Below are 24,399 nucleotides of genomic sequence, written 5' to 3'. Positions count from 1 at the left end.
ATCGCTCAACCCAATAAGAAGTGAGAGTTTAATTTTGCTGAAAGGAATTGCTATCTGTTTATATACTATATATATGTAGTAAACTACACTGTTAACTAGCAAACCGTATCCATTGTTGCTTTTTTCAATGATGACACGAATGCTTTTTACACACACATACTACTTGTACAAAAAGGATTTTAAAGAGAATTATAATAGCATCTCAATATTTTAAATATAACAACAATATCTCTTTTAGAATCTATGCAACAGTCGTTGCCTTAATTTTAAACTTGCCCATGCGATACAAGAGTAAACTATGTAGCTTGATATATATTTGTGTGTCAAGAAGTTCCAATTGAAATATCAGAGTTTAATGTTGCACCTTTTGTGAGATAAAAGTATGTGAATTACTGATAGTGAGAATGATTTACTTTTCAAACTACAGTTGTTTCCGTGTAGAAATAATTACATTGTTACTAGTATAACATATATTTTCATTACATAACTAAGTAAAAATAATGTGTTATATTGGTTTAAATATGTTGCTTTTTCAACTACATTATTTCGCACAGATTTCTGCACTTTATCGAATTTATTGAACTTTCCATTAAGCTATTTCAAATTCTATAAGCCATATCTATAAATTATTATGATCAACTATTTATAAAATCAGTGTTTTACTATTTATTTTGCTGGCGTATTTTCTAATATAAAATTTGTCTAACAATTTTCTGCAATAAATTTCATAGATGGAGCACTGTAATAGCATAAGTCATATACAACATAAATGATAAGGTAATCAATAAGTCATAGTACAAAAGCAAAATTTTAATAACATCAATGATACGAATATCATTACTTATTACTATAATCTAATGATTTATATATAATAATTTGTATGTCTATGCACACATATAAATGTTAAAATTTATCTGAGAGCATAAATGACAAACGGAACATATTTTATTTCTTTTCGTACAAAAACTGAATTTATTAGTGATTGTATTATTTTTAACTTTGATTCACACATCGACTTGATACTTTATCGCAATGACCTTGTATATTTTCTAATTAAAAAATATTGTAATTCTTATATTTACTCTCAATAAGACACTTATTACTATTTCATGCAAATTAAAAATATAGAATTTTCACTTTACGAGTAGAAACCTAAACCAAGAAACTGTCCTAACTTTTCGAATTTGTTGTAGAATACGACTATAAGAATTTTTTCATATTTCATAAATGAACGTTATATTAATAAGCCTACAGCATGGCATGAATCATGATTTAGTTTTAAAAATAAACTTATTTTTAACTTACATTACATTGAATTGATGAGGGTATACATAACAATTTCTGACTCCTATTACAAATAGCAATTGAATAGTAAAGTTACTGCTGTGAACTTACACTTTAGTTACTAGTCGGTTTATTTTCTTTATATTTTATTTGAACCGTTTTGCTTGTCATTAATATACTAAGGTTCAACAACAGAAAACGAAATAACATTGAGAATATTAAATAAACGATAATATCGAAAAACACCTTAGAGTAAATATTTTACTTATTTAGGTTGTATTTCATTATTTTGTCTAAAATAAGAGGCATTCTTTTAATGCTGAAGACTTTTAAGAAACATGTAAGCACTTGAGCTTTTAAGACACAGGTTCGTTAAGGAAATACAATTATGTGGTTTCTACATTTTACAAGATCAAAAATTAATGTAAAGCTTTAATATATATATTCTCATATCAAGGTGAAACAGTTAGTTTAGTAATTCTAAAACTAAAAGCTTAGTTTTAAAATTAGACATAAATTATGTAAAAACAGCTAATAACACAAATTCGGTTTTTACATTTTGTCCTTTTTAAATATTAAATGATGAACATAAATATTGAATACCTCTTTTTATTTTAGTAATCTGTGTCTCTCAATTACTATTATTAAAGTAAACCAGTATTATCCTATATGTTTAAATTCTAGTACATAGACTTAGAAACATCATAGTGTATGTTACAAAAGAGATACACAGAAAATAAATAAAATGAGGCTTTATACTAATTGTTAGAAAGCAAATACTTCAATAATTTTAATAATTTATCTTCTGTATCTATGAATGCCATTTTAGGAGTAAAATAAATAAAGCAGTACAGCAAAACAAACACATATTTGCCATCTTAATAAGTTGAAGTGAAAATTGTTATTTGGCTATACACTAATATATTTCATTAGAATTTGAAATAATTGATTATCGTTTTATTTTTAAATTTAAATTTAATTTAATTTAACAAAAATATACCAGTATCAATTTACGTTTGAAGAATACGAAACAAATATTTTTAAAAATCCTATATTTATGTTTTACGTTTGATTCTATTATTATAATAAAATTGAGATTTGTATTTTCATTAATATTATTCAATAAACTATTTTGTCACATCTAAAATGAACCTGATATACTTGATCAAAATAAAAACTCACCTCAAAATGATTTAATTCCAATGTATTTCAATGAAATATTTTAAATCCTCAACTATTTCAAAAGATTGCAAAGTTAATTGCGTAGAAGAATAAAATTGTTCATTAGTAATCAGAAAAGCGGAAAAGATATTCAATTGAAAGATGCTCTGTCTGTTAGAGGAAATACACTAAACTGAATATCCGGATATGAATACACTGATATAAGGTTATGAATTATGTTTCAAAAACTGCTAGGATAAGCTTAGCAATGATATTCATAAACCTTAAACATAACATAAAATAAAAAATTATAAGCAATATAAAAGACTGGAACTTCAGCAACTCCTGCAGCGATTGATTACAGCGATGGTTATTCAGAAATCACACTTGAACCATTACTTTTTCTCTTTTGAGCCTCTTGAAGCATTGACTTGATGGACCAGTTACCAATAGCTTTGCATCTAGTAGCTGGGAACTTCATTTGAAAGAGCAAAGTCCTGGCTTCGATTTCCGGTGAGTCCGGTTGCCATGAGTTTCTCTGCGGCTGGCATTCTAATATACAATGCACTGAAAGCATATAAAAGCAAAATAAAATGAGGTAAAGAAGTACAGAGCGTTAGCATGAGCATAATTTGCATAGTGCGAAGTATCGTTCAATATTACGTTACGTAAACCTCAAAGGTAATGCATAACTCGCTTAAATAAGGTTTACAAGTTACCGAATATAATGTTTAAATTGGAATATTTATTCGAATAACAATTTAGTAGTACAAAGTAATAAAATTTTGTAATAGTTTTAATGTGCCAATTCTAATGAAATATCATATACCATTAATCTGTATATGTTTAAATGTTTGTTAATTACATGATTACGGAATTCTAAACGCAATATTCAGGTATTTATTTAGTTTTTCTGGATTTCATATAACTGCGAGCTCTGGAATTGTTGTTCACCAATGATCATCACTATCTTTATGTTTTAATTATTTCTAGCTGATGAAAAATTGCCTAATTTAAATCAAATACATTTTTTGAATCTTTTCTACACACTTGTTCACATTTTAGAATTTACTTGAAATTTTGAGCTATTTTATTTCTTTCAGTCATTATAATAACTTTTCACAACTATGAGTTATGGACTAGCGGGAAGGCGGGGAGTTCTGTCTGCGCCCCTTCAGTCAATAATAATAATAATAATAATAATAAGAAGAAGAAGAAGAAGAAGAAGAAGAAGAACAAGAACAAGAAAAAGAAGAAGAAGGAGGAGGAGGAGGAGGAGGAGAATTTTTACATACTACCACTGAAGTAGAACTAATTCTATACGAAGAAATATATACGGTGGGCCCTCTTCATCGTTGATGGGGCTCTTTCGGTACGGCCATGGCCGGTTTGGGTACAATACCTCGCGGCGACAACCTCGCGGACCAAAACCTCGCCTGGCCAAAACCTCGCCTGGCCAAAACCTCGCCTCCCAAAACCTCGCGGCCCAAAATCTCGCCGGGCCGAAACCTCACCTGGCCAAAACCTAGCGGCCCAAAACCTCGCGGGACAAAATCTCGCCTGGCCAAAACCTCGCCACCCAAAACGTCGCGGGCCAAAATCTCGCGGGGCCAAAACCTCGTCTTCCAAAACCTCGCGCCCCAAAATATCGCCATACCCGAAATCTCGCCTGACGAAACCTCGTTGTAATGATCTCGCGACACAGAATCTTGGCTGGTCTACATTAAGCGAGACGTAGTGTCGCCTGGGAAGAAATGTCGTCAGGATAAAACCTCTTCGCGACGATTTCTTCACGCGAGTCCCCAGTTATTGAAAACAACTAAAAAAAAGCGCCATATTGCGTCAATATGTAATACTATTTATTTAAATGAAAATTACTGTATATTTGAACTTTTTTAAATCGGGGAAAAAGAGGATTAATTCGCCCTTAGTTGGAGGCTAAATTCATCGTTTATTCCTGACTGATTTTAATCAAAGCTGTGAGAACTGTGCCAACCTCCAAATAATATATACTTAAAATTTTCCCAAAAATCTAATAATATTTATGAAAGTATGAAATAATATATGAGTTTTTACGACGTTCCTTGATTATGTCCTGTAGGTTAAAGGAGACGTAAATGACCAAGATGAAGGAAATGATCGAATAAAGAAAGTGGAAGGAAACGGGAATAACCCGAGAAAGCCCACGCACAAGATGTTTTGTATCTTCTTCTTCTTCTTCTTATTATTATTATTATTATTATTATTATTATTATTATTATTATTATTATTATTATTATTATTTGTAATGTTTAATTGCATATTAAGAAACTCATTGGATAAATTTTAAAGAAAAGTTTCATTCCGCAAGGTTTTGACCAAGCGAAATTTTGGTTCGCGAGGTTTTGACAGGCGAGATTTTGGGCGGCGAGGTTTTGACCCGGCGAGATTTTGTCCCGCGAGATTTTGGGCGGCGAGGTTTTGGCCACACGAGATTTTGGGCGGCGAGGTTTCGGCCACGCGTGATTTTGGGCGGCGAGGTTTTGGCCGCATGAGGTTTTGGCCGGCGAGATTTTGGGCGGTGATGTTTCGGCCGCGAGATTTTGTCCGTGTCCCCCATGGCCACATGGGCCCTTTTTGTTTATCAAGCTCCTGGTTCCGTTTCTCTCAAAAGAAGTACACAATAACAACAAGACTTCAATTTGGCAGGTGAAGCTTAAGGTCTATTTTAAAACGAATGAATCTCAAAGCACATGACTACCATTACGTCATATTTATTAGGAAAATTGAATAAAGCTGTATGAAGTTACTCATTATCTGATTATGGGTTACTGAAGAGTCGCAGAGGCCCTTTCCAAACTTCCTAAAATAGAAGTCCCTTGAGATGATAATCGATTTATGGTATTATTTGTATGTTTTGATCAGTGGAGGCTGTTCAGATTTTGCCTCTCCCCCCAGCAAAAGACTATGAGGTCTCTTGACAGGAACGTAATTTCAGGAAATTGAAGGGGAGGCAAAGGATCTTGGTCTGGAGGTGCCACACATCCGCGATGTTCCAAGGAACAAAGTCTGTGGTCGGAGATCTAATCCCCAAGAAAGTGTCGGATTTAGTGGGGTATCGCACTTTTGGAAGAAGGTCCTTTAAACATTTTTTCTGTATTCTAGGAACTCATGCGACAGAATTCTAAAGTAGGGTCCCCGAATGCTCACTGTAAGATCTGCACTTGGAGCCCTGTGATTTTACACTTGGAGCTCTATAATTTCATTCTTGGAGCTGTACAATTTTACATCCGTTCTCAGTTCTCATGTGTTGCATACTTGGAAGGAGGTAAAAATTATTAAAACTGAACGCTTCTGTGATGCTTCGCTTCGGGAAACCACCTACCGGAGCAATGATCTTGGTACCTTTCCGCTAAGAAAGGACCCAAGCCCTTGCCCCCTCCCACACACACACCATTCCGCCTCTGCAGGGGCAGTAGCGCCACCTTTGGTTTTGATGCTCATGTTTTAACAGCTACGGTGATGTTTTTGCCTGAACAGCGAACCTTCTCTTGGAAAAGAACAATATAATCCCATGTACATTTAATGCAAATTCTATTGAAGACATTTATTTCGTAGATATGTAAAAATAGTCTACTTGGTAGACTCTACTGAACTTTTTCTGAACTTTAGTAGGTCTACATTTCAATCCTTCAACTTACGCTGAACTTCTTCTACCGTGTGCACCCAACTTCTTCGAAAGGCTTAATACTGCGCAACTAAAGAAAAATATAATTACGTATCAGACATTAACTTTTGAAGGGCTATTTTGGGAGTCATGTTCTCATTCAAACCGCCGCCTGCTCGATTTGGCGTTTGCGCACCATTTCACTAGTCACCACTTCTGTTTTGTCGATTGTTGTAGACTTGTAATTTGATTGCTGCAAACATTGCGTAATCAAAGAATTGGTAGTTGTGAGTGCATTATGGGTATTTCGACTTAAGTTGAATTAAGATGTTCTGTGATACGAAACGTGTAGACAAAACGTGGTTAGTTCGTAGTCTTCTTTCTAGTCCGATGTCATTAGTTTTGATTTATAAAATACACATAAAGAATATCCAAAATCGAGTTGAGTTGATTTTGAGTTCATATCCTTTCAGCGGCAAGGCTATATGAGACGGGACCTACTGATTAACGTGGAATCCGAACCACATGAGCTCCCGCCGGGAATCGAACCCAGATCTCCCACGCCAAAAGCGCGTACGCTAACGGCTTATCCACGAAGGAGCTCACATTAAAAATCGAATTCCTATCGGAGCACGGATGTGCTTTGCCACTATAATATAAGTTAAATACTATGCAAAATGAAGAAACACAAATCAGGAGCAGAAAAGAGAACACTTGCGAAGATGCAATAACTTAAAAAATGTGCACGAAACCCAAAACAACTTAAACTTAGTTTCTTATCAGATGAAGCTAGGGTAATTGAAAACCGTATTCAATGCAAAGATAGTCCTTCGCAGTCAACCCAAACTCATACTACAGTTCCAAGCATTTCAAAGCCAAGTCCAGGAATGTCCCATGATACTGGTAAGTATTTTTATAGCACTGCTTTATTTAAGAAAAAATGTGCAATCTTTGCTTTCTAGGCGGAAGAGCTTATTTAACATTGGACAAATGTTGTAGGAAAATTGTATTGTGTTTGTTCAGCAGCGAGGCCATGTGAGACGTGGACGATGGATCTACAGCTTAATTGGACCCTGACCACCTGAGCTCCTGCAGTGAATCTAACCCGAGTCTCTCGCGCGCGTACGCTAACTATATAGCCACGGAGAGGCTCTTTGACAGGAAAAGCAGGACACATTTGCTTGAAGCATAGTAACTCCTATATAAATTTGGCATCTCAAAAACAGACAGATTGCTGTACAGCTACTACGATTTGCAACCACATGTAGGCCTAAGATCCAAGAGGAAATTCATTTTCCAAAAAACGTTATTTAGGCACTGCTGCCTAATGCAACAAATAATTGCTTTTGCATGGAATAAAGTGATGGAAGTAGTGGCAGGTTCTTTTAATCTATTTGTCATCCTGGCATTAAGTCCGTTTGACAGACTGTGAGAAACGCAGACATAGCAGACGTGCAATAATCATCAGAATCACATAACGACAGAAATCTTTGGAAAGTGTTGCTATCAGTTTCTCAATTTAGGTACTGTATATTTATAACGAAGGCGGTTGCATGTGCACCTCCTAAATCCGGCCAGATATATATATATATATATATATATATATATATATATATATATATATATATATATATATGTGTGTGTGTGTGTGTATGTGTGTGTGTGTGTGTGTATGCAGAGAGGGCTTCCCATGATTAATCCGTGCCTGGGCCCTTTATGTACCAGTCCGGCACTGCTAGGAACTTCAACTAAATAGTAAGAAGACTATAATTCAAACCTAAATTAAAACTGACAATAATAATGCATGATTGCATTTAAATATTTACTAAAATTTATATTTAATATTTATTTAAATATTACATTTTAATATTTATTTTAATATTTATTAGTATTACATAGTATCCGACTTAAAATTCGGATCGAAGGTGAATGTTGACAGGTTTTGAATAAAAAGTTGTACTTTTTTCTTGTGAAATATAAAACAGCTACTTAACTTGTTTACTTTTACAAACATTAAATACAAGATTTAATAATTCTAAAAATAGGTACAATAATTCATTAAAAAAAAGAACTTTGTAGTATGTTGATTTAAATATATATATATATATATATATATATATATATATATATATATATATATATATATATATATATATATATATATATATATATATATATATATATATATATAAGGAAAGGCGCAAAGTATTAACAAAAGTAAAAGTTGTAGATTTCCTAGTCATTCACTATCAGATATCAGATTTAGAGTTTATACGCATTGGGTCGTCCAGTTCCAAAAACGCTCTTGTCCATTTATATCAAATCTCAGAAAACCGAGAAAAACTGTAGGATCGATGCGTTTTGTAGAACTGGTAATATTTGAGGATGTTCAAGTTTTTCACATGAACAGCCTGAAGTATTCCCAGTTCTACAAAACATGCAGAGACTACATTTTTCTAAGTTTTCTGGGATTTGCAGTAAATGGATAAGAGCCGTTTTGCAAGTGGACGACTCAATTGTCCTCTAAAGTCCTCAGGTTCTATTTCTTTGTCCACAATCGCCACAAGAATAATTTTAAAATAATTACTTGCCTTAATGAAGAACATATAAACATTATTGATAGCTCCTATCGTATTTGAAACATTGCGTTTAAGATGAGAAAAAAGATAGAATAAGAAATGCATTTCCACTCAATTCAGTGCACTGTTCTGGAAGAAATCATAAAGATGCTGACCATCATGAGATTTGTTTCTCTGTCTTTCCCTCTTCACATCGATCTTCTCTTCCCCTCGATCTTCTCTTCACATCGATCTCTCTTACACATACACAAACAAACACTTTTACGCAATCTCGCAGAAAAATGTGAGGGTTTACTGTTGGAGAGTTTAACAAGCTTTACGAAGATATCCTATGTTTAGAAGATTCAGAAAAGATCCACTATAATACTGCTAAATATTAGGCCATTCTAAAACTTCTACAAAATTGCAATTTGTGAATATTAATATTTTTCTCTAACTCACTTACTTACCTGCTAGTTTCAAGTCTGTAAGATAGGGAAAAGTTTTGTAAATGCAGAATTCAAATTTTGGACCATCTTTCATTTCTTCACATACTGGAAAAGGGTCATTATAGAATAACTGTCTGTTAGTTCATCTACCTGTCAGTGCGTGACAGCACCGATACACATATCAGGACAGAATTATGCTTTTACGGAAATTCCTTAACTTTTTCTAATGAACTTTTTGCATTATACTCCCATATAAGGGTAATTAACTGATATAAAAACATCAAAAATTATAAACATTTATAAATGATTTTTATCATATTTTACACATCAACATCCCGTTATTAGAAGTTTCAATTTTACATTATTTCTTTCTTTCGGAAAAACATAGGAATAGTGGTTTGCTAATCGAAGTCGTATATTTTATTTACAAGTAGATAAATTATTTTGTTGACATGTCATATATCAATACTCTACTCAGGGGTTAGCCACGGGGGGCCCATCGGGGCCAGGCTCCCCAAATGATTTCCTGGCCCCCCAAATGAACAGCTTTTAAAACATCATTGTAAGATTACCTCGCTTCAGTCACTTAAAAATAACAAAGTTTACATATAATTAATAATTTACAGTAAAATAGTATGAAAAAATACTCTTTTATCATACCAATCGAAAAATAGTATAGTATCTCCTCCTTATAAAAATCGGAAAACAGTATAATTTATTTTATTTTTTATTTATTTATTTATTTTGTTACAACAGATTACACAATTTACTGCGATTTATATTTGACACTTTGAAGACAAACGTTTCAACAAGGTACTGTAAATACTACCATAAAACATTGGTACTAAAATGATTTGTAAGTAGGATTGCATTACATTTTTATATGCTGTAACTAGTATTTAAAAAAAATATTTATATGAGATGAAAAATTTGGTGAGAAACGTTTTTCAGTATTAATCGGTAATTTTCAATTATTTTTACATGTCACCATCTCCCTTAGGAGTACTAATGGGAACTGAATTTGGATTTAAACGGCATCGGAAGTGGCACTGTTCATACAAGCCACTCCGAAAACTATGATTCGACATTAATATAGGTCACTTTCGATCATTTTTGTATATCTTCCCTTTTTCTTCAAAGTGCGCCTTCAAAGTGAAGCTATAAAAAACATCCCAGGCTCGAACCTCATCTACGTTGAAAATTTAATCGAAATCAGTCGAGTGGCTCAAGAGTTGTTACAAATTTAATTTCATTCTATATATATATATATATATATATATATATATATATATATATATATATATATACAGGGTGGTAGGTAACTCCACCGAAAAACTTTGGGAGGTGATTCCTTATATGAAATAAAAGAAAAAATTCTGATAAACATAGGTCGAAAAAGTCTTCTTTCAGAGTTATGAACCGCCGAAAATTCGAAAAATCATGTTTCCAAACGCCCTGCCTTAGAAACTATAGGACCTATCCAAAGCGGTTTAAGGAGTTACACAGGCACTAGTATGCGATCTATCTAAATATCCATGTTTTAACATCCTCCGTTATCGGCGGAACGAACGCGCCATTAGTACTTAAAGGAGTATCCCTATAACTCAACTTCCTTTTTACAGTTCGTTTGGCCGATAACGGACCACGGTAGAACATGGATATTTAGATAGAGCGCATACTAGTTCCTTTGTAATTCCTTAAACCGCTTGAGATCGGTCTGGTAGTTTCTAAGGCAGAGCGTTTCGAAACGTGAATTTTCGAATTTTCGGCGGCTCATAACTCTGAAAGGAGACGTTTTTCGTCCCATGTTTATTAGAACTTTTTTCTTTCATTTCATATAAGGAATCACCTCCCAAAGTTTATCGGTGGAGTTACCTACCACCCTGTATATATACATATAGGGTGAACGGTAACTACGTGGACAAATTTGGGCCTAAGGATGCGCACGAGACGAGATTTGTTGCTGTCTCGTCTCGAAAATGTGCTGTAAAAATGATGTCTCGACTCGAAAAATGTATATTTCTCTATTGGAAGAGCCGTGTCTCGACTCGAATTTTGTCACGAAAATTCTGTCTCGACTCGTCTCGTGCGCATCCCTATTTGGGCGGGTGATAGTACATCTAACAAGAAGCAAAAAAGTCGTAGTGAACATGGGGGAAATTCCGTCCCGTTTATGAGTGACAGTGTCGAAAGCGTGAGAACATGAACTTCAGAGGCCATCAGCTTAAAAACAATACATCATAGAGAGTGCGGTTAAAAACGTCATTTAGAAAGTTATACCTACTCTATTGAAAAAATGCATGTTTGGAAACGGAAACGCATTTTGGTGCTCACGAGATTTCCCAAAGGAACGGAGGGATTCCCGGACATGCTGTAAAGGAAAGAAGTGTTACACGCTGTTAATCCCGTGCGCAAACGTAGCTGCGTTTTCAAATACACATTTTTCAATAGAGTAGGTATGACTTTCTAAGTGACGTTTTTAACCGCGCTCTCCACGATGTATTGCTTTTAAGCTGTTGGCCTCTGAAGTTCATGTTCCCACGCTTTCGACACACTGTCATTCCTAAACCGGACGGAATTTCCCCCACGTTCGCTAAGACTTTTTTGCTTTTTTAAAGATGTACTATCACCCGTCCAAGTTCGTCCACGTAGTTACCGTTCACCCTGTATATATAGATATATAGATAGATAAATAAATAATTACATTATTTCGAAAAGTTGCGAACTATAGCCTATATAAATTGAATCATACATAAGTTATTCGAAGACGCACTAGACACCAGCATGAATGGTGAAGAACCCTGTGTTTATTACAATACAATAAAACTCCGTTTTGCGGCTATCGCAGCATTGCATTTACGCCACACGCCTTTCTGGAGTTAGTTGTTAGTGATCGTAACCACCGCTTTAAAATTCCTTCGCGTTCCCACTTGTATCGCTATTTCTGAGAATATTATTTAAAACTTCTGATTCGAATCATTACCCACTCTTTCCTTCGAAAAAGTTGAAACAGAAGAAACTTTTTTTTGTGAAATATTTTCCGCGACGCAACAGTACACGATTTGCAGACCTAAAGATATTAAAAACCTAATTCGTCGGATGTTAATGTCGTACTACTTTTTTATTATTATTTTTGGATTTGAATATTTCTCAAGAAATCGAGTTTATTCGCATTGTCGCACTGATATAGAAAAAAAAAGAAAAAGAATTTGTAAAGTGGTAAACTGAAGTCCGAAGTCCAAAGAAGATGCTCGAAAGCTTGTTTACAAACGAGATGTCCCTGCTCCTTCACGTGTGCAGCCATTTCGAATCTGTGGTCGACGAGGAACAGAACTCTGCATTGTTAGCACTTGCGAACTTCAAATGCACGAAGCATCCTGGATCTCGGAAGAAGAGGTCGATGTTATTTCTTTAAATCCTGTTTTAACTGCATCCTCCGTAGTGCATTCTCCTTGCCAATCACCAGTGACCTAAGATGACGGGTGCGATCTCCTTGGGAAACGGCAGTAGTTTTCAAGAATTAGGACTGGTTAATTAAACATCCTTAGGGGTGTAAAAGATTATTAGGAGTCTGCCATTTTCTCTTATTTTGATTTGTTGGCGAAAAACGCTACAAATATATTCACAATAATACAAGCATTTTGTAATAAAAAGTTCTACCATATTAAAAATAGTTTTTTTTATTGTAATAACACCTAAAATAATCAAAGTAATGAAAAAAACAAAGATCAAAAAGTGTTACGTAACAAAAGGGAGGGGTTCGACCTTGCGTTACGAAGTGTGACGATCAGGAGGAAGGGGGTAAAAATTGGTCAAAAATAGAGTTATGTAATATGTGGACGGCCCCTAGAATAGGAAATGAGACATAGGCGTTAATAAAATAATTATTTTTTAGTCACGAATAATAAATAATTATTTTTGTCAGGAAATCTTAAAGAAAATAAGTGAAATTTCAAAGAAAATCAGCCTTATGTAGATAGGTTCTGTGTACAAGGGCTTAAACTAAAATAGGTATGCACAAAGGTATAACGTTTGGTCCGGGGCAGTAATTATAGGTTAAACATAATAAAAACTTCCTGGAATATAATTTATGGACAAAAAGCAAATAATAATAATAATAATAATAATAATAATAATAATAATAATAATAATAATAATAACTTTATTTTAAGTGTTATGAACAGCTCATAAGCAAAAATACAGCACTATGTTAAAATCATTATATAATCATTTTAAACAGACCAGAAATTATATAACGTAAAATGACTATTAGAGCAGGTTAAAGCCTTTGTCAGAAGATTAACATGTTAAAATTATAAGGTTCACACTGATATATAAAACAAAAAATAAAAGAAGGCTGTTAGTCTCAAAATAGACGATTAAAAGAACTATGCAAATTAAAGTCTCATTTAACTACCATTTAAAATAATAAAACAACCTTACTTAAAATTTGACCTTGACATGCAAAAATCTCTTTCACTTACTGTCATATTTTAACGTAAAAGAACGGTTCTTTGAGTAAAAGATTATAACATAAAAATACACTGAATATACACAATAACAATAAAATAAAGATAAGCAGCTAGAACCCTTGTCATAAAGTTAAAACAGTTTAATTTTGTAAGAAATGCCCTGATATTTATCCTAACATTTGTTCATTTTAAATTGTAAGACATTGTCATTCTTCTTAGTATTTCACGTTTTAAGTTTAATGCAACCAATGTCGATTGATTTCTAACACTATAAGTCGGCACTCTTATTCCTATGTTTTCTAAGCAATATTCGCAATATTTTCCAACACCATTTGAATAAATAATTTATCAGTAACTTTCCTCCTTTCCGATAGTTCTTGAAACACCCAAAATGTTAACCAATATCCATATTCATGTGCATAGTAATCCTTTTTTCATTTTATAACACAGTAGCCTTACGAAACATTTCTGTACAGCTTCGATTTTATTAACAAGTGTGTTGGATAGACTATTCCAGATAACTCAACCAAATTCCAATTTAGATCTAACAAGTGTCTTCTACAAGTATACATACGAACTACTATTTATAAAATCAGGCCATTGATAAAATATAAAACCCTCTTTTTTTTTGTTTTTTGCTGATGCACAACGTCATTTATGTGATTAGCAAATTTTAATTGTCTGTCATACAAAATACCGAGATCTTTAATTTGCTGAATTTTGTCTATTGTTACTCTATTGATTTTATACTTGCTAACAAAATATTGAGTTTTGTTAGTGAATGTCATATGTTTATTTTTCTCAGAGTTGATCATTAATAAATTATTTTCACACCAATGATTTACTGTATCTGAATCTTTCTGCAGCAGATAATTATCATACTCGTTATTAACTACTCTAAAAATCTTTATGTCATCTGCGTATAAAAGTATTTTTGAGTATTCGACTTTTGCTGGTAAATCATTTATAAATAGAGAAAAAAGAAGTGACCCCAGGGGAGATCCCTGAGGTATCCCCTTCCCTATTTGACCTTATTTGACCTTGACTAGATTTTACATTCCCTATCTTTACTTTAAAAGTTCTATTTGATAAGTAACTTTCAAACCAATTAATATATGACAATGATAGGCCAATGTTTGATAACTTACTTAGAAGTAATCTGTGATCAATGAAATCAAAAGCCTTTGACATATCGATATATATAACATCTACTTGTAGATTACTTTTTAGTGCAAAGTATGTATAATCAGTAAAATGGATAAGATTTGTTGCAATTGATCTACCTTTATAAAAACCATGTTGCATATCACTTAATATATTCTTTACATTAAAATATAAATGTTTGTGCACAATTATTTCAAAAATCTTAGAGAGAACACTTACTAAACTTATAGGCCTATAATTTTTAACGTCATTTTGATCACCATGTTTGTACATTAGCACTAAGTATGTCTGCTTTCATTTTGAAGGAAATATTCCAGTCTTTAACGACGCGTTATATATGTTTACTAAATTTAACGCTACTTCATTGCTACAGCCTTTAATTACATAATATGGAACGTTATCAGGTCCAGATGTAGTACTCCCTTTAATTTTACTAATTGTTTCAATTACATCTTTTTGCGTAATGGATGGGATACAAATTGACATATAATTATCATTATTTTCTGTCAGTTTCGTAACCTTACAATTTTTACTTTGGTTGGAGTCAAAATTAAAAGAATTATGACTTTAAAACATTCTGCTATGTCAGTAATTTCTAACAATGATGTATCATTATACTTCATCTGTTTTGGTATTTGTTTATTGTCTGATTTTTTGAAAGATCTCCAAAAGTACACACTGTCTTTACAAATACTGTTCTCCAATGATAACAATTAAACTTTTCTAGCCTCTAGATACTTCTTTCTGATCACCTTTCTTAAATCGGAGTACCTCTGATACCAAATTTTATTATTTGATTGTCTAGCCTTTACAAAATATTTGGTTTTCTTATTTATCAATGATTTAAGATCTCTAGTCATCCACGGGTCTCTATATGTTGTATTATTATTATACAGCTTCTTCGGTACGTAAGAATCAAAAACTTCATATATATTGTCATACAAGGTTTCAGACATTTTATCGACATTGTTGGTAGGATCATTAATTTCTTTTATATTCTTTATTCCGTAATAAACCTGTAAGAAATCCGCTTTCTTAAAGTCGTAATTGATGGTCTGTTTTGTATTCTTTTGAAAGTTATTATTTCTTATAATATTCCAAGAGTACACAAATTGTGGGTGAAAACGATCAAATTTTGTAATTGGTTCAACATTAAGATTTATTGCACTATTTTCTATATTCGTAAGCAACAGGTCCAATACTTTATCCTTATTCATGACATCGTATGACTTATTTAGCTGATTCAATTGAAGAAGATTGCTTAATTCTACTACCTTTTCTGCTTTTTTCTTAACATAAAAATTGCTAGCGGTTACAGTCCCAGTTTCCCAGTCGATTCCTCCAGCGTTAAAATCACCTAATATTATAAAATTACCGTTTATTGTTAACAAGTAATAATAATAATAATAATAATAATAATAATAATAATAATAATAATAATAATAATAATAATAATAATAATAATAATAAGCTAAAAACCAGTGTATTTAGTTTCCCGGAAGGAAACCAAAATTTGCCAGTTTTTTCAGGCCTCAAAAACACTAGGTGCAACATAATTTCTTTTGGCTTTGTAACTGGCTCCCCACAAAAACGACGGGCCCCTCTTACATAAACCTGCTGGCTACACCCCTGACTCTACTACAATACGTGAGCATATATATGCTTCGGGAAGTATTGAGAAACGAGAGTCTCTTGATTAAATTAGTATTTTTACGTACAATTTTCTTAAATATTTCACTAAATAGTTGGTTAATTTTTCAGAAACCAATGCAATATATAAGTAATTTATATAAAACAAGATAAACTTTGCTTCTAAGAAAATTGAGTTCTTAAATGGCAGAATGAGTAATGGAGTGATATCAGGGGCATAAATGTGCAATCACCAAACAGAGCAAATGCACAATTTTGTTAAAGACAGCTGTAACGATGGATTTGAACAAATATTCGGTAGTTTTCGGAAATAAGATATGAAAAAATCATGAGCATTTTCAATAGAAAGATAGGGAGATATCAATAGGATATATTTATCCACATTTAAAAGTCTAAACGTTAAGTTGACACACTTTCAAACCAAATATGCACAATTATACTTTGAATTTCCTGACTATTGCACATGAAATCAAATTGATAATCTGTTAGTTGACTAATGAAGGCACATTACTATAATATACGTTTGTGGTAATTGGCATTCATACACAAACTAAGTGAAGGTTTAATGTTGCAGCTATATTGATGAAGATATTAAAAAGAGACTGATTACTATTCAGCACAAAAACTCTTTTAGTTCCGACTAATATCGAGAAAAAGAAAACTGAATCTACAACAGCATAGTCTTACCCGTCCTTCGTCTATGGGTGGTAATGTGCTACGAATGACATCTAAGGTCAAGATAACTAATAATGACAACCAATGAACCAAAATGATTTGCTCTAACACACAAAGTCGTACCAATGTTATTTCCCCGGATATTGGGCCAAGTACAAGAGCGGTCGTCGATCATAATTTTAGGTGTTACCTACTAATTACTCATTTTAAAACCATACAGTTGTTTATAACTTAACCCTTTAACTGCCACAATGTATTAGCAAAAACTATATCCCTTGGGCCAAAACATAATTTTGATTTTTCTAATTTTATTTGTACCGATTCTGCGTACTGCATGTGTATAATCTTCGGGAAAGAAGTATGAGGCGTCCATAAGTGCAACGCGGTTCAAATTTATAAAAACATAGCGTTGATACCTTATGGTGGTTAAAGGGTTAAACGTTTCAAATCAGAATACTGAGAAAGATAAAAATAATCAGAAAGAATAGTTCTAAGTACTTACAAATGTGAGGTAGGCAAAGAAGTGACAATGGAAGGCTCTTATTATTCTATTTGATTACGTAATACAACATCTGTTTCGCAGCCTTATAATAAATTACTTTTTGGTTTTGGCTCCTAGAAAGATAATCCAAAATGGGAATATATGAGGACATGGTACAGTTTACTGTTGGCTGTAAAACAATAAACAAAAAAATACGTAACAGATTTGTTAATAATTGTAGTCTATTAGTCGTTATGATATTGGTCATAATTCAATCTCTCTCTTTTTAGACGTTCAATCATGTATTGAGTTTGTTAGTGAAATTACCGTATTTTTCTGTAGGAGTAATCTTCGGAAAATGATAACATCGCACAGGCGACAAAATTACGATATGTATACAGTAATAATATCCTTTAATTTTTACTCCTGTCTGTGATAAGATTCCATGAAAAATGAACCACACCTAAGGAACTTCGTAAGGATCTATGATCAATTATTTTGGACTTTTTTTCTGGAAAGCAGTCTAGGTTTTTGTGAAAAGAATTGTACATTTCCTTTGACTCTTTTCTGTAATCACCGGTGTTCGAGGTGAGAATCAGTCAAGATTGAGCGGTGAAATCAGTCCCTTCATATGAGGTAGATTACTCCCTTCCCACAATTATTTCCGCTAAAACTGAGCGATATTTTAGAATAAAATGCCGTACACTTTCATCAAAGCTTCACGAACATTTACTCAGCATGGAGCGGGAATCACTAAAAGAATAAAAGTATCACACTTCTCAATTGTTTAGAATTACAGGATATCTTGTATAAAATTGATTCGGCTTTGATAAAATATGTATGTTTCTTTGTTTTTTTTTCCTAACTCCCAATGCTTAGGAATAAAATCAGTCAAGAATGAATGGGGAATTTGACTTCCTACTGTAGTATGGATTACTTCCTCCCCCCACACACCTTCGATTAAAATGTAAGATGCAATATATCTTTCGTAAAAATACTAGATTTTCATTAAGTACGTCGTATACATTTTGAGGCTTCACAATCATTTTCATCAATTGGATTTAAAAATAATTGAGAACAAGACTACGCAAACTTCTCTTCTTTCTCAGGCTTAACAAAATTATGTACTATGATAACTTTCGTAAATAGTATTCGATTTTAACACAATATGATGTATGTGTTTATTGGGGTTTTCACATAAAATTCACAATCTTGCAGTTATATATCAATATCAATATCAGAAGTCAAATATCAGGACTCTTGCAGTCAAATATCAGGACTCACTTAAGCCCCCCGCCCTGAAGATTTAAATAAAAATTCTATGTTAACTTTCTATGGTAATTATTTTGTCGAATATGGTTTATTATTCTGAGAATTTCCAGACGTCTCAATTGCTTGTAGCTAAAACCAACAAATAAGGGAATACAGTCTACAAAATTTTATGTAACATATTTTCTTGTACACACAGTCAGAGTTTAATAGAACATTGTGTGTGTGTTTTGTCTTACATTAGAAACTTATTCCTATTGTTTTGGGTTGAAATTAGTGAGAGGAGGATCGCTCGCTATACAATGCGCGACATCACAAATTATATGTTTCCTAAACTCTTATAAAAATTATCGTCCAAACGAAGAAAATCTGATTCTCGTGCACCGAGTAAGAAATGGAAAGCAATATCTTTAAATGTAAACATTATCAATGATTTTGATGTAGAATGAAAATTTGTAAAGTAGCAAAGAAGTTTGAGATACCTGAATCCACTTTAAAAACGATCATAATAAATGAGATTGAATTCTCGATGCGATGATAAATGTTCAATCCTTAAAATTTACTATAAATCGTGAACATCATGGTGTTATTACTAATATGAAATCAATGTTGAAATTATGGTATGGTAATCAAGTAAAAGTGAAGAATTGTCAAATTCAATAAGAACACTATCAAGAGAAACTGTTGTACTGTACTTTTCTTTAAAATAGTGTTTTTCTTAGTACTTGGTCCCAATTAAACCGAATTTATATGTATTTATATGTAAAGTTCCACCCCAACTTACGCGTGTTTGTCTAAAACAACTGTCGATGTGTCCACCTGTTCGGTAACTTTGGGTTAGTACTGTATATAAAACGTATTGTTGGCAGAAGCATCTGATGTGTGTTCATAAAATTATATGTATATTTCATTATTATTATTATTATTATTATTATTATTATTATTATTTGAAATTTTAAACACTATTTTAGATTATAGTGATTTCGTGAAAGTCTTGTGCATTCGATTCAATCGATATACATGAAATCTATACATAAAATTTATTTTGCATATAATATTTATATCGTCTTTCTCCAACCACCGGGAAGTAAGTCTATAGTTTAGGGTGAAATCCGTCAACCATAAAGAGGTTAAAAATGGGATGATTGTTTATATCTATGTATCTATGTATCTATCTATTTATCTATCTATCTATCTATCTATGAATGTGTGTGCGTATATATATATATATATATATATATATATATATATATATATATATATGTGTGTGTGTGTGTGTGTGTGTGTGTGTGTTTGTTTGTTTGTTTGTTTGTTTGTTTGTTTGTTTGTTTGTTCCGCAAAGGTTCTGAAAAAATTTCTGATGTTCAAGAAGCATAATGTGTTTCCTATCAGAAAGAGACTTACTTCTATTGTTTGTGGTTGAAATTAGTGAAATTTTTGATTGATATTAAGAGTGGATTTGGTCCATATAATGAAATCATGTTAACAATAAATTTCTTATGCATTTCATCGTTTAACAGAGCGTGCAGGAATATTCACCTCCAATTGCATTTTGAGATAGCTTTTGTAAGAAAATCTGATTGAAAATGGAGGAAGGCGTGAGATTTCTTGGGAGCTTAAGAATTATTCCTGATGGTTGGATATGGTGAAGCGTGCAGTGCAAAATGATTCCGATTACCAGAAATGTGGCCAAAACCCCTCTAAGTGGAACTTACTGTTTGGAAACTTAAAAAGTAAGGTTGATATCTCTATTCTTAGAGAGGACCGTCCATTTGAATTCAAGCGTCAAACTAGTTGCATGAGATCTTAGTCAGGATACAAATGAATGTAGTTTTCAATCGAATTTCATTTTCTTATGTTTGTCATTACACATTTTTTTTTTTTTTTTTTTTTTACAAATGAAGTCAACGACTGAAAGTAAGGAAATTTCAACTATTTAAATAAAACCCTATAAAATTTTATTGTCATTAAATTTTTGAAGCGTTTACATACAATAGTATTTTTATATATTTTTTCAGTTTAAATTGCGAATATTAAAATATACAGAATTCAAAATTCCTGCAAGATCTCTCTCTCAAACAACATTTCTGGACTTTCTAAAATCTTATTCTTCTATATACCCATTTGCTTCATTTTGTTTTATCTAAAGTATTCTGCAGCGATACATAAATTTGATTTTAGCCATGCATTGTGAAATTTATTTTTGTTTTATCTAAAATGAATAAAAATATTCAATAAAATGTAGTAGTAAATATACTTTTTCATTAATTTATCTAAAATTAAAAATCAACAATTTACGAAACCTCCAATACCAAGTCTTATTTAAACAAAATTATTTATACATTATAAATTCACCAAATTTGATCCACTACTTGACTTTTTTTTAAGTTCCTTTTTCCAAAAAAAATATCAAACTCAATTGCAACAATCTCAAAAACACACATGCCAGGGGTGGATTTAGAGATGGTGCACCGGTGCACGTGATTCCCCTTCGTTGTAAACATACACTATCTAAAGTGAGAAACTAGGAGTGAAAATAGCAACACTTACCGAAACTTTCTTCCATTATTTTTCTGTTTGGGGCTTAAAAGAATGCATAGCTTTGCGAAAGCAATAGTTCGTCAATTTTCTTAATGTGGAAGGAAAAAGATTCACCAACCAAACCTATATAACAATTGTCAAATAGGGGAAAAAACAGAAGCCAGCAGGAGAGAAGAACATTTTTTCCTGCATATAATTTGCCACCGTCTTTAGAGTACTATCCCCCCGTTCTTTTGAGTTTTACGTCCCACGAATATGCCGGTTAGGCTAAAGGAGACGATGATGATGAGTAATGAATGAAATGGTGGAATGAAGAAACTGGGAGGAAACGGGAGAACTCCGAGAAAACCCACGCACACGGTGTTTGTCCACCACAAAGTTCACTTGGCAGTAGCTGGGATCGAACTATCACCCCGTTCTACGTATCAGCGTTGTCAAAGATAAAGAATGTAGTCGCAAGTCACTTTGAAGAGTTTCAGTGTGATTGTTTTGTAGTTATTGGTGCATCCCCCCTCAGAAAATCCTGGATCCAGCCCTGCCGCATGCACTGATCTTGAAAAGGCCAATTTCCGTTTCAGATGTTTGGCCACATTTTTAGGAACTAGGACCTGTGTGGAACTGTAAAAATTTTCCATTAAATTTCTTTTTCAAAAGAAATCACTTATCTCTGCAATGCACAGAATCAATATATTCACTGTTTAGTGTATCTAATAGGAATTACAAAAGATAGGTTCATTGATTAAAGAACTATTATTTTGAATACATACATTCTTCAAAACTTCGGAATAAATAAAAAAATGTTTTGTGTTTTATCTTTAAATCTTTCTTTCTTAGCGTTACTTTTCTAGTTATTACACTGCTTCTTTGAAATATGTGCGAGGAGCAATGGAAGAGTCTTGGTAGTCTAAGATTGTAAGAAACATATTTTATGAAGACATATCTCAATTTACCGCGTTTTTGCAAAAATAAATAAACACGAACAGTTTCACGAACGAACGCATGATTCTGTGTGTATACACATTCTATACACGTATACACGAAAAATTATTAGTAATGGCGGATAACAGCTCATATTTTCTTACGGCATAAGCAACGCATACGTAGATAAAATTTGGCTTGAAGTTGAAACGTCTAATGAAGGGGACTGATGCAATCCGAATGGGAACATCTGATACTAATTTGCGTGAACCTCTTCGTTATAAATCTCTTTATAGTTCATTCACCAAACGTAATAAAAACTTTTATTTAAAGTTTTCTTTTATTTACCGCTATTATTTGTACAGATAATCGTTAAATGAAAATATTTTATAGGAGTAGGGTCTACACCTACAATAATCATTTAAAAAGGGGCATAGAAGCTAGAAAAGACTTTTGGTCCCTATTCTCTAGACAATATAATAACATATATTTTTGAATCGAAGAAGAGGTTTCATGCCGCAATTTTGTGCACAAAAATATGAGAACGTCTTGCTTTTGCGACATAAATTCTGGAATTTTTCTTTACTGAACATAATTAGGAGGTTCTATTAAGATCGAACTTTCACTTTTTCTTGGGCTATTGCTTTAGCCTTGAACATTCACACATTCAGTGGACCCTTTCAATGAGGAATGTTAAGGATGGGAGGACACAGATGGGAGGACAATATTTACATGGATCTCACAGAAATAGGAATCCAAAGTAAAAACTGGGTCCAGTTGGCTAAGGATTGATGCCAATGTAGAACTTGTGAATGTGGCATTGGACCTCCGAAATCCATAGTCATAGAGTTAGCTAGTTTTATAGTGAGTTCTGAAAATATACCAAGTATGTGCTGTAGGTATAACTTTTGTAATCCTTTGTTACAAAACGAAGGTCATCTTGGAAATGGATTCATAATGTACAGTATCACACAAACTGTTTTTTGTTATTTATTTGCTTGTTTAAATCATGGCTCAATATAGCAGATATGATGGCAATCTTTCAACTGACAGTGCAATAGTCTGTTTACGCTTTATGTTTAAAACACGAATATGAATTTTATAAATTTGAACACCGGTCAGTTTGTAGATATATTTCATGTTGTTCCTCTGAACGAGGAAGCCGCTACAAAATTGTCTACATAAATAAATTTTTAGGGAAATTTCAGTACTGCCTCAAATGCTAATATCTTCTATAATTTTCAATTATAATACAAGGTGCCTGCTTTCATGCTAGTGACAATGATGTTTTTACCTACTATCAGGGTCATTTTTTTCAGTATCGTTAATAGTCACTAGTTCTCAATTCGTCCAATTCTTTTATAATTAAAATAAATATTTTCACCCGACAGTTATTTTATTATTACTTGTTTGCTACGAGTCAAGTTTATTTTGTATTTGCTGCTCTCTTACCATTCATCGTTGTCCATACAATTTATACCAATAAGGATTCGAAAAAACTTTGTAATAGCATAAGGAATTATTTATTTACGCGAATGCTCTGTTGAATGCAAAGGATTATTTAAAACATTTCTAAGGATGTTAATAATTTAACTATGTTTGGTAATATGTATATTCTATATTCAAAGAAATAAAGAAAAGAAAATATAATTCTCCTGGAGCGCTACATGAGTTCAATTGGGTATGTGATTTACTTAAATATAGAACAATTGGGTTATTAAAAAAAATTAAATAACAGTGGGGTGTAGAAAAATAATATAATAAGTAAAGGCGCGTATTGGAGCAACGTCAATGTTAATATAAAGTATAAAAAATTGTACTTTATTTCCCAATTTGTACTTGTTACAATTTTGTAAATAAAAACTGAACTTTCCAAAATTGACCAAACATCATGATTGTGGATGGGCTTTCTCTCCAAGCGTCAATTATGAATAGTAATGTTTATCCCATACCTTTCAATGTAACGCGATAAATCTTGATTCAATGTTTCTTTGATTGTAAATTTTTATCTTAAAATCGTTTTTGACGATTTTTAACAAAATTTAATAAAACCCATTTCCAAACACAAGAAAGCTATTTGATTAGTTCGTGATTTTGAAAAGAAAAGAAAAGAAACTATATGCGTCCACTG

This window comes from Thermobia domestica, chromosome 15 (genome assembly GCF_964235325.1).
Source record: "Thermobia domestica chromosome 15, izTheDome1.hap1.1, whole genome shotgun sequence".
NCBI lineage: Eukaryota > Metazoa > Arthropoda > Insecta > Zygentoma > Lepismatidae > Thermobia > Thermobia domestica.
This window is presented reverse-complemented; position numbering follows the sequence as displayed.